The sequence below is a fragment of the Malania oleifera genome, chromosome 10, assembly GCF_029873635.1.
Source record: "Malania oleifera isolate guangnan ecotype guangnan chromosome 10, ASM2987363v1, whole genome shotgun sequence".
Lineage (NCBI taxonomy): Eukaryota > Viridiplantae > Streptophyta > Magnoliopsida > Santalales > Ximeniaceae > Malania > Malania oleifera.
The window spans coordinates 45,868,185-45,879,615 of NC_080426.1; positions in this window are offsets into that span (position 1 = coordinate 45,868,185).

An 11,431-nucleotide genomic window follows, 5' to 3' on the forward strand; every position below is an offset into this window, starting at 1 on the left:
TAATACCAGAGTATAAGATAAGGGAATTTGAGGTCTGATTTTGTAGTCTAGATGCAGGACTTCCATGGTGGTTTGCGTGATTTTCCTGGGGTGACGATTTCACAAAAGTCATGGTAAACTATCGTCGGATTGGGTATCTAGGTTGCAGGATTGAGCCTTGAATTGAGATCAAGAGAGATGAATTAATTAGGAGAAAAATATTATGTGAGTTGAGTGATATGTATAGAGAAGGAGGTTTTGAGTTAAGTTACATGTTTTTCAGGATGGACCTTGGTGGCAATAGTGCCCATGCTAGTGGGAGTGAGGGTGCTGGACCCTCAGGCACTGCGGGTAGTGATTCAGATATCGTTTTACTCAGTGTAGCACAACAAGTGATGGTAGAGATTGCCAGAAGTTCGAAGGAACAGGGTGGTCCGTTTGTAGGCCATGGTAGTACGATTGAGAAATTCATAAAGATGAGTCCTCCAGCCTTTTTAGGAGGGACAGATCCTGCAGTTGCTGAAAACTGGGTGCAGGAGATGGAGAAGATATTTGCAGTGCTGTAGTGTTTTGAAGAAGAGAGGGTACTATTTGCTACAAAAAAATTAACTGGAGAGGCCGAGAGATGGTGGTCGGCGGTGAGATTATTAGAGCAGTAGAGGACTGTACCTGTAGAGATGACGTGAGAGCGGTTTAAAGAAATATTATTCGACAGGTATTTTCCAGCCTCTTCCAGGGAGGCTAAGATTGTGGAGTTCCTGAATCTGAACCAGGGATAGCTGTCAGTACAGCAGTACGCGGTGAGGTTCATCGAGCTATCTCACTTCACCCCGTACATCATTCCAGATGAGGCGAAGAAGGTACGACAGTTTGAAAGAGGCCTGAGGAGAGAAATTTATAAGCAGGTATTGATTCTGAAGTTGCAGGATTTTGCTGAGCTAGTGGATAAAGCCACTATAGCAGATATTGGAGAGCAGATGGAGGCGGAGGAACAGAGACAGAAGAAGAGATTCGCACCTTCCGGTTCCCAGCAGGGAGTCGGCCGTGCTGCATGGAAGAGAGGTGGCCGTTATAGAGACCAGAGACAGGAGACCGGGAATCGCGGTTTCCAGGATGTGCAGCCATCTCTAGCTTGTCCATCTTGTGGAAAAAGGCACCTGGGAGAGTGTCGTGCCGGGCGAGGTGTCTGCTATAGGTGCGGGGAGCCAGGGCATGTGATGAGGGAGTGTCCGACACAGACTGGTACTGCTCCTACTCCTGCTCCTGCTCTTATACCTACACGAGGGGGTTACCAGGCACCACGAGGAGACCAGCAGAGGAATACGGCCCCAGCCAGAGTTTTCACTGTGACGCTAGGCGACGCTGAGGCGCTGGCGATGTGGTGACAGGTATTGTCAGTATGTTTTCATTTAAAGTTATTGCACTTTTTGATTCTGGTGCCACACACTCGTTTGTGTCCTTGGACTGTGTTAAATTATGTGGGGCAGAAACGCAATCATTAGATGTCGAGTTATTAGTGGCTACACCGACCGGGTCAGTGGTGAGATGTAATAGGGTACTCTGTGGTTGTCCAGTTGATGTTTAGGGGAAGATTTTATTTGCTGATTTGGTGGTATTAGATATGCATGGGTTTGACATTATTTTCGGCATGCATTGGTTAGCAGCTAATTCTGCTATTATAGACTACCGTGCTAGAGAAGTGATATTCAGATCTTCGGGGAAACCAGAATTTAGATTTACAGGGTCACGAGTGCAATCCTTACCTCAGATGGTTTCAGATGTTCAGGCGAGGAGACTGCTTCAGAATGGCTGTCTGGGATTTGTGGATTTTGTGAAGGAAATGTCAGAAAATGAATTGAAGCTTATCAATACGCCCGTGGTGAAAGAATTTACGGATGTATTCCTAGATGAATTACCAGGTTTGCCACCTGATCACGAAGTAGATTTTCCCATTGATCTACTTTCAGGTACAACGCTGATCTCTAAAGCACCGTATCGAATGGCGCCGGCAGAGTAGGTTGAATTGAAAGACCAGTTGCAGGATTGCTTGATAAGGGCTTCATACGACGTAGTGTATCGCCGTGGGGAGCTCCAGTGCTGTTTGTGAAGAAGAAGGACAAAACTATGAGGATGTGCATAGATTACAGAGAGATTAATAAAGTTACCATCAAGAACAAGTATCCTCTACCCCGTATCGATGACTTGTTTGACCAGCTCCAGAGTACACGGGTGTATTCCAAGATTGATCTCAGGTCAGGCTACCATCAGGTAAAGGTAAGAGCGGAGGATGTATCGAAGACGGCCTTCAGGACTAGATATGGACATTATGAGTTTCTGGTTATGCCATTTGGTCTGCTGATTGCTCTTGCGATATTTATGGATTTGATGACTAAGATTTTTCATCCATACTTAGATTAGTTTGTCAGTTTTTTTTATTGATGATGTATTGGTCTATTTGAGGAGCTATGAGGAGCACGATATGCATCTGAGGCGGGTTTTGCAGATGCTTAGGGAGAAGAAGCTGTATGCAAAATTCAGTAAATGTGATTTTTGGCTCGAGAAAGTTGTCTTTTTGGGGCATGTAATCTCAGGAGACGGAATTTCTATAGATCCCAGTAAGATTGAGGCAGTGGTGAACTGGGCTAGACCGAGGAACGTCCAGGAGATTAGGAGTTTCTTGGGGTTAGCTGGTTATTATCGTTGTTTTGTCGAGTGGTTCTCAGCCTTATCAGGGCATCTGACACGACTGACGAAGAAGAATGCTAGATTTGAATGGGACGATAACTGTGAGCAGAGTTTTCAGGAGTTAAAGTAGAGGTTAGTCACAGCGCCTGTATTGATCATCCCCATTTGGGGGGTAAGGGGTACACTATTTACAATGATGCTTCCTTAAAGGGACTTGGCTGTGTATTGATGCAACATGGCAGGGTAGTGGTGTATGCGTCTTAGCAGTTGAAAGAGTACGAAAAGAACTACCCTACTCACGATTTTGAGTTGGCTGAGTGGTACACGCATTGAAAATTTGGAGACATTACCTGTACGGTGAGCAGTGCGAGATTTTCTTTGACCACAAGAGTTTAAAGTATTTCTTCATCCAGAAGGAATTGAATATGAGACAAAGAAGGTGGCTGGAGTTGATTAAAGATTTTGATTGTACTATCAGTTATCACCCAATGAAAGCAAACGTGGTAGCTGATGCACTGAGTAGGAAGTCTGGGGTATCTGCGTTGGCAGCTATGGAGATCCAGCATCCGATCATGATGGATTTGGAGAGACTTGGCATTGAGTTGGTAGAGAGTAATACTCCAGTATGTATCGCCAATTTAGTGGTGCAGCCTACACTACAGGAAAGAATTAAAGCTGCCCAGAAAGAAGATCCAGAATTATTAGAAGTGATGAACAAAGTGCAGAGTGGTCAGGGAGAGAAATTCTGCATTTCAGATGACGGAGCTTTACGGTTCCGTTCCAGACTGTGTGTTCCTGCTGATGCTGACATTAGGAGGACTATTTTGGATGAGGCTCTCATATCCTTGTATACAATTCATCCCGGCAGTACGAAAATGTATAGGGATCTGCGAGAGTTTTACTAGTGGAGTGGAATGAAGAGGGAGATTGTCGAGTATATAGCTCAATGCTTAACGTGTCAGCAAGTAAAAGCTGAGCACCAGAGGCCAGCAGGTTAGTTGCAGCCACTATTTATCCCAGAGTGGAAGTGGGATCATATATCCATGGATTTCGTTTCAGGGCTGCCATCGACATCACATGATCAGAATGCGATTTGGGTGATAGTACATCGATTGACCAAGTCCACCCATTTTCTCCCTATCAAGATAAGCTATTCCCTCAGCTAATTGGGAGAGATTTACGTTTAGGAGATAGTTCATTCTCATGGGGTGCCTGTATCTATTGTGTCAGATCGAGACCCGCGATTCACCTCTCAATTTTAGAGGAGCTTACAGGAGGCTTTGGGGTCTCAGTTATCATTTAGCATGACATTCCATCCTCAGTCAGACGGGCAGACTGAGAGGACGATACAGACATTAAAGGATATGCTCCGAGTATGCGTTTTAGATTTTGGGGGTAGTTGGACTCAGTTCATGCCACTGGTAGAGTTCACGTATAATAATAGTTACTAATCCAGTATTGTCATGACACCATTTGAGGCACTATACGGTAGGAGATGTCGATCTCCTTTATATTGGGACGAGATAGGTGAGCGGCGAGTTGTGGGACCAGAACTGGTACAACAGGCATACAAAAAAGTTCGGCTTATCAGAGAGAGAATCAGTGCAGCTCAGAGCCGACAAAAGAGTTATGCTGACAATCGCCGCAGGAATTTAAAGTTTGACGTGGGTGATCACGTATTTTTGAAAATAGCTCCATTAAAAGGAGTTATGAGATTTGGTAGGAAGGGTAAACTTAGCCCTAGGTTTATCGGTCCGTTTGAGTTTTTAGAGAAAGTGGGACTAGTGGCCTACAGGTTAGCTTTACCACCTTCATTATCCAGAATTCACGATGTATTCCACGTATCGATGTTGAGGAGATACGTCCCAGATCCCTCTCATATTATCAGTTATGATGAGTTGGAGCTTAGTGATTCACTAGGGTATGAGGAGGTACCAGTACGGATTCTGGATAGGAAAGTATAGGAGCTACGTAATAAGAAGATTCCTCAGGTAAAAGTTCTATGGAGGAATCATGCGATAGAAGAGGCTTCTTGGGAGCTCGAAGAGCAAATTAGACAGAAATATCCGCAATTATTCCAAGAAGTTTAAAGGTAATTAGAAATGTGAGTAAATATGTAATGTTTTTGTACAGGTACATGTAATGTTTTAGATAGCATGAGATATTTTAGTTTTGGGAGAAATTTTCTTTTATATATGTAATCTCCCAGAACTTGAATTGTAACCATGGTATTCTTCCGCCATAAGTGAGGATAAGTAATAAAACGAGTAGACCATTTTGCCTAAGGGATGATTAATTACATGAATTTCAAATTTTGAGGACGAAATTTTATAAGGAGGGGAGAATGTGACAACCCGAATGAAAATGGAATTTAAATTATAAAGAGGGAGGAAAAATGGAAACGAGAACAGAAGAAAAACTACCAAGCTTCGTCGATGAACATAGGGTTTCGTCGATGAAGGCTTTCATGATTTCGTCGACGAACACAGGGCTTTGTCGAAAAGAAAATATTGAGAGGTGGTTTGGGTTGTTCTGAATTTCATCGACGAACACAGGGCTTCGTCAACGAATTTACTGAAGGATTCGTCGACGAAGTGACGTGTCTCTTCGACGAATCTGGTAGTATAAATAGTGAAAAACCGGGATATTTTGTCATTTTCAGTGCCCCTCTCTCTCTCCCATCCCTCTCTCTACGACTCTCTCTTACTTCTCTTTTCGATTCCGGGCCAGTTTTACGCCAGATCGACAATCCTAAGTCACCACGACACTACTGGCGAAGTTCTCTGCGAGTTTTTCGGAGTGAATCGTTGGGAAAACGAAGTTGGGAATCATCCCTGAGTTGAGGTAAGACTTTTTAAGCCAAATTTGGTCTTGTGATAGTTATAGGAAATGATGTACGCATGAAAATACTGAGGTTTAATACTGGAAATTTTCAGTTTCAGGGTATTGAGCAGGAAATCCTACGGTGGTCAGGCTAGGATATTTTAGGGACTTTCTCAATAGCCAGGTAAGGGAATAAAGTAAAACAGTTATTTTTCCCATGCAAATTATTATTAATTACGAGTAAATTTATTGTCAGAAAAGCTTATGTTATACTAGTATATTATGAATGAAATGTACGTTTTGGGAATATACTGCTATGACGTTAAAATGTATATGTATGTATGAGATGTTAGAAAATCATGATTTTAGAATATGAAGTATGATTTTGCAGAGCACATGTGTGGCATGAATATTATTTTATGTGAAAAAATATTATGATATGTTAATGACATGAACGCAGTATGGTTCGAAAATTATGAAAGTATACAATACTTTGTGATGTTGAAATGTATGATAAACTGAATTATTTTCAGAATGTATGTACCTGAAACGATTTTGGCATGAGGCCATATTTATGATATATTCGGCACAAGGCCGTAATTACGATATATTTGGCACGAGGCCGTAATTACGATATATTCGGCACGAGACCGTAATTACGATATATTCGGCACGAGGTCGTAATTATGTTATATTCGGCACGAGACTGTAATTACTATATTTTCAGCACGAGGCCGTAATAATGTTATATATGGTCATATATTATATGTTATCACAATCAGGATGTTAGTTTAGTTCAATTCAAGGGCTCGATACCGTAGCTATATTGTAAATCAGATATCTACGTCAGATTAGTGCTAACCATCCCACGAGGGGATGAGAGATGGACAGTCGATGTGGCTTTCAATAGAGTGTGGACGTCCACCTGGCAGTCCAAACCAGGGTGTGGCGGGCCCATCGTACTTACAGACATATTTGATTCGGCAGTGCTCGGCCAGCCATTGTCGGGTCCCGCCTTTAGGCTGCACAATCCGTCATGGGGGATAATGCATGACACTAGCTAGCTATTCATCCTGGATATATTTTTAGTATTACAGATATAATGGATGTTTTATATACATTATGAGTTATTAGAAAATATGAAAATTTATGATTATTCAGTATGATATGATGAATGTTTTCCCGATTATGAACGTATTGTATATGTATAATTGCATTAAATATTCATGTTACCACTGAGAAGTGTCTCACCCCCGAACATTAAATGATTTTCAGGAAATCTAGAGAGACCGGCGGGCCAGGGCCGCCGTTGAGTGATTGTTGCTTCCCTACTAGAAGGGTAAGCATTGAACTAGGATCGGGAGTTTTTGTTATTTGATCCTAGTGTTATTTTGACTTTTGGAGGTTGTATATAGTAATAGTATTTTGATGATATAGTAAACTCTGGTATTATGTCTTGTGGTTGGATGTTTGAGAATTTATTTATTTTTACTGCTACTTTGGTTTCCGCTGTGGATGACAGGTGTCCCCGTTACCCACGGGTTCGGGTTGACCATTTATGTATTATATTACATTTTATGTTAAAGAAAATTAGGGTCGCTACAGCTAGACTTAGCTCGTTTGCAGCCCTACTCAAAATGATTTTTTCTAGTGTTATATTATGAAATGCATGGAAAGCTCTTTAGAAAAAGGTGAATGTTCATTATTCTAACAAACCCAATAGCAATTTTAAATGTGTCTAGGCTTCATTTTCTAAACACATTTATCCTACGGAGGTGTGATAAAAAAATTTGTTTCTTTACAATTTACCACTTGACTTATGTTTAATTTTATTATTGTTTACTACTTTCACTTAATTTATATTTAATGGTTGTTCATTGAGTGAAATTGTGATTTACTTTTAGCTGACTCCTTAAACTTGTGTGCTACAACAAGTATTGCACAACACTTCATACAATGTGAATTATTAGACTCATGACAATTGGTATCAATGTTGGTAATTGCTTTGTGATTTGGTTACTTTTAGATTGTAGGATTTTGTGAAACATTAGTGGGAAAATCATGCCACCATTTATATCAAGAAAATTGAAGCGATACAACAGTATGTTGAGACTGTCAACCATATGGCTATGAAGATGACCCAACTTATAGAACTATTGGTCTATTAACAAATAGAATTTTGTGGTATGCTAGAAGCACTACAACATCATATGGTTAAGCTTACAACCAAGGTGATCCTAAAGGTTCATGCTCTCAAGAACTCTAACTCCATAAAGGAGAACAAGGCTATTGGAACCAAGAACATATAACGGTGTTCATGAGGCTAAGGAGTTGTAAAACTTCTTATTTAAGATGGAGCAGTACTTTAGTGTGATTAAAGTCGACTTGGAGGAGGTGAAAGTATCCATAGCTACTATATACTAAAGTTCAACGCAAAGTTGTGTGGCTTACCAAGTAGGATGAGAGAGGCATGTAATTGATACTTGGATAGCCTTGGAGAGAGAGAGAGAGAGAGAGAGAGAGAGAGAGAGAGAGAGAGAGAGAGAGAGAGAGAGAGAGAGAGAGAGAGAGAGAGAGAGAGAGAGAGAGATTAAGACCTAATTTTTTTTTAAAAAAAAAATATTGAGTACAATGATTGGAGCGAACTGCAAGATCTCAAGCACACTTGATAAGAGAATATGTAAAATAGTTCTTAAATTTGATGTTGGACATCATAACATGCTAGAGAAAGATAAGTTGTTCTACTTCATTAAAGGTTTGAAACTTTGAACAAGGGTTGAACTTCATCAACAAAGGGTTCATTATTAGCCTATTGAATAGGCTACCATGAAATGATTAATTGACTATGTTAGATAAAGTTTCCCACCACCTAAAAAGAGTGGTTCATTGAGTGGAAATAGAAAAAAAAAAAGTCTTTCAAAATGAGCAACACTCAAAAGTGGGGAAGCTAATACTAAGGCATCAACTCATAAAAAGTAAAAAAAAAGCATCCTTATCTCGGGCTTTCTACACTTTCGATGGTGAGGATAAGATTGCCTAATTATTATGTTTAGCCCTTATAGAGTCATCAATTGCCATCACAAATCAAATCATTTAATGCCTTAAAAGCTTCCATTGTGGAGGGATTACATGGATAATAAGAGGATAAGGGGAAAACACCAAGGATGGGTACAATTTGGTCAGTTAGGAAGGCAAACAAAATGACATAAGGTTTCCCCACCTAAAAGGCTAATATTTGTGGATCTAGGGATCGATAAGAAGAGCACTCATACTATGGTGAATATTGAGGCTATCTATTACTTTGTCTTAGAAGGGTGACATAAAATCCACTTGAAGTTGAATAAAGACTTAAGATGCATGTTGATAGGAATGGTGTATTCCCAAGAGAGGGGGGGGGGGGTGAATTGGGTATTAAAAATATTCTTAGGTTAAATTCAAATTACGTATGGTATTTTGCAACCTAGGGTCTTTCTAAACAGTTACCAATTTCCCGAATAAATAAATATGCAAATATTTAAGAACAGATATGACATTCACAACAAGTTAAATATTAGTATACAAGTACGGAAATTAAATAGTGTAGGGAAAGAGAAATCGCAACACAAAATTTATTATCGAGGTTTGACCAATCCTGCCTACGTCCCTGCCTTAAGTCAGCAGCTCAAGGATTCACTAAGTGCTCACTTTAATCAGGCGAAGTGACGCCACTTACACTCTCCTTACGGGGTGGAGACTCTCCAGCTCAATTATGGGGTTGAGCCACAACCAATTCTCCTTACAAGGAGGAGACACCTCAGCTCAATTACCAGGCTGAGCCAAACTGTGCACACTTTATGAGAAGGTGCAAATCACAGCTCACCTAACCGGGTTCGAGCCAAACCGGGATTCTGTACAGGGCGAGTCTCCCTCTTCATGCCATGCCTAGAATACAAAGATAATATTTTTGTACAAATAAATTGCTTCTAAAATAAGCAGGGATGTACAAGTTGAAGCTTGGTGGAAAGATCAGTCCTTTGTATTCAAATCGTATGTCATTAACGACTGGAGGTACAACTGAATGATCATTTAATCTATGCGGAAAGCACAAGAACGGGGACGATGATTACTGAAAGAGCCTCTTTTTCTTAGGGACTCATCAATATATATATATATATATATATATATATATAAACAATAAGGCAAGATATAAAGAATTTTAGTTTTGAAAATATTTATTGTCGTAAGATAAATATCCCCTTTGAGATTTTCAAAAAGTATCGAGGGCGATGTTTACTGAAAAAGAAACTTTTGTATAAAGTTCAAGCCAACGATGTTTTTTTGGTAAGCATTTAAGAACATTTCAATTTATATTTTAGCTAGGAAAACTAACCATATAGATCCTAAAGACATCAAAGAGTTTAAATGGGGATCATATGGCAACCTAATAATAATTGTGGCTAAGCAACATATTTTTCATCTAAAGTAATCAATAAAAACGTTATAATTAAGCACATAAGCCATAGAGAGTTGAAAACAAATATAAGCTAAAAAATGTTGGTGAGCACAACAAGATATAAATTTAATTTTAGATGCCCGCCCCCCTTTAGATTTGAGTCCTAGCATAGATAAAAACAATTGCTTATGCTAATAAAAGATTAATTTCATTAGGCACAACAAGCAGTATAAGCAAACATTTTAGTTGTCTTAAAAAGAATATTCTGGATCAAGATTAATGCACACTATTATGCAACCGGTATAATTATTTCTATAGACTACACATGCATAAGAAAATACATATTAAGGCAAAATATAGCGCACATAACCAAGAACAACCCATATCTATTCATAGAGCTTTAAGAGCTGGATATGATATTCAAGGTTTTTAGAAGAACCTCAATATTCAACTCCCCCATATATGTTCTCATGCATGCATTATCAATTTAGGATGAAGATCAGATTTTGTTGGCTTTTTGAGTCCAATCTCCGTTTTGATGTTGACAAACGCAAGTGGTTCTTATGTGTGCTTTTAAGTGCGTGAACAGGTATAATTCAGGTCACACATAAGATCAAGAGAACATAGAAGCCATGGCACGACTCAAAGCTCATATCTGGCGTATTCCATAGGGTTAAAGAGCAAAAAAGAAAGAAGAAGACATTTTTGTTTTATTTGTATTGCATTTATTTTCATATCTCTGGTCTGTAATAATGCATACATCTTGCATGATATGTTTTAAATGCTCAAATGACCGTAGAATGACCATAGGGACCGAATGACCTTAGGACACCTTTCGGTCAATCGACGCTAATTTTTTTTTGAGTTATTTCTCAAAGGCCTTAGATTGACCTTAAGACCCTTAATACTTCATTAAAATATGTCGTATAGTCTTAACATTAATCATCATATGAATAGGGAAAATTTTATAAGAGAAAAAGGACTGAAAATGACTAAATTGACATGTTCAGTCGACCGAACTCCCACCGGGTCAACAGGTTGACCTCTCAGTCGATTGACCAGATATATACAGGCAAGACCTGGTCGATCGAACCTCCTTCGGTCAACAAGTTGACCTCCCGGTCGACTGACTAAAATTGTATGGGCAACGCCCTGGTCGATCGAACCCCCACATGGAAGATTCCAACCGCCCGGTTGACTGAACCTCCTAGTTCAAAATGACCTGGTCAACCGAACCACGTGGAATTGGAAAATTGCCTTTGAACCCTTAAGTACGGTTGATCATCTTCTTAGTTCAAAATTCTCCTGGTCGACCGAACCCAATCACTCGGTCAACCGAACCTAGAGTTTAGTCGACCGGTGCTCTCGGGTTGGCGAGTTTTATTGAGGTTAAAACACAGTTAAAATTTTATTAACCTTATTTAAACTTTTGCAAAAATATCTAATATGTCCCTAACGGTCAGATTTTCTAAAAGTTCTATAAATACCCCCTCATAACTCTAGATTAAAAAC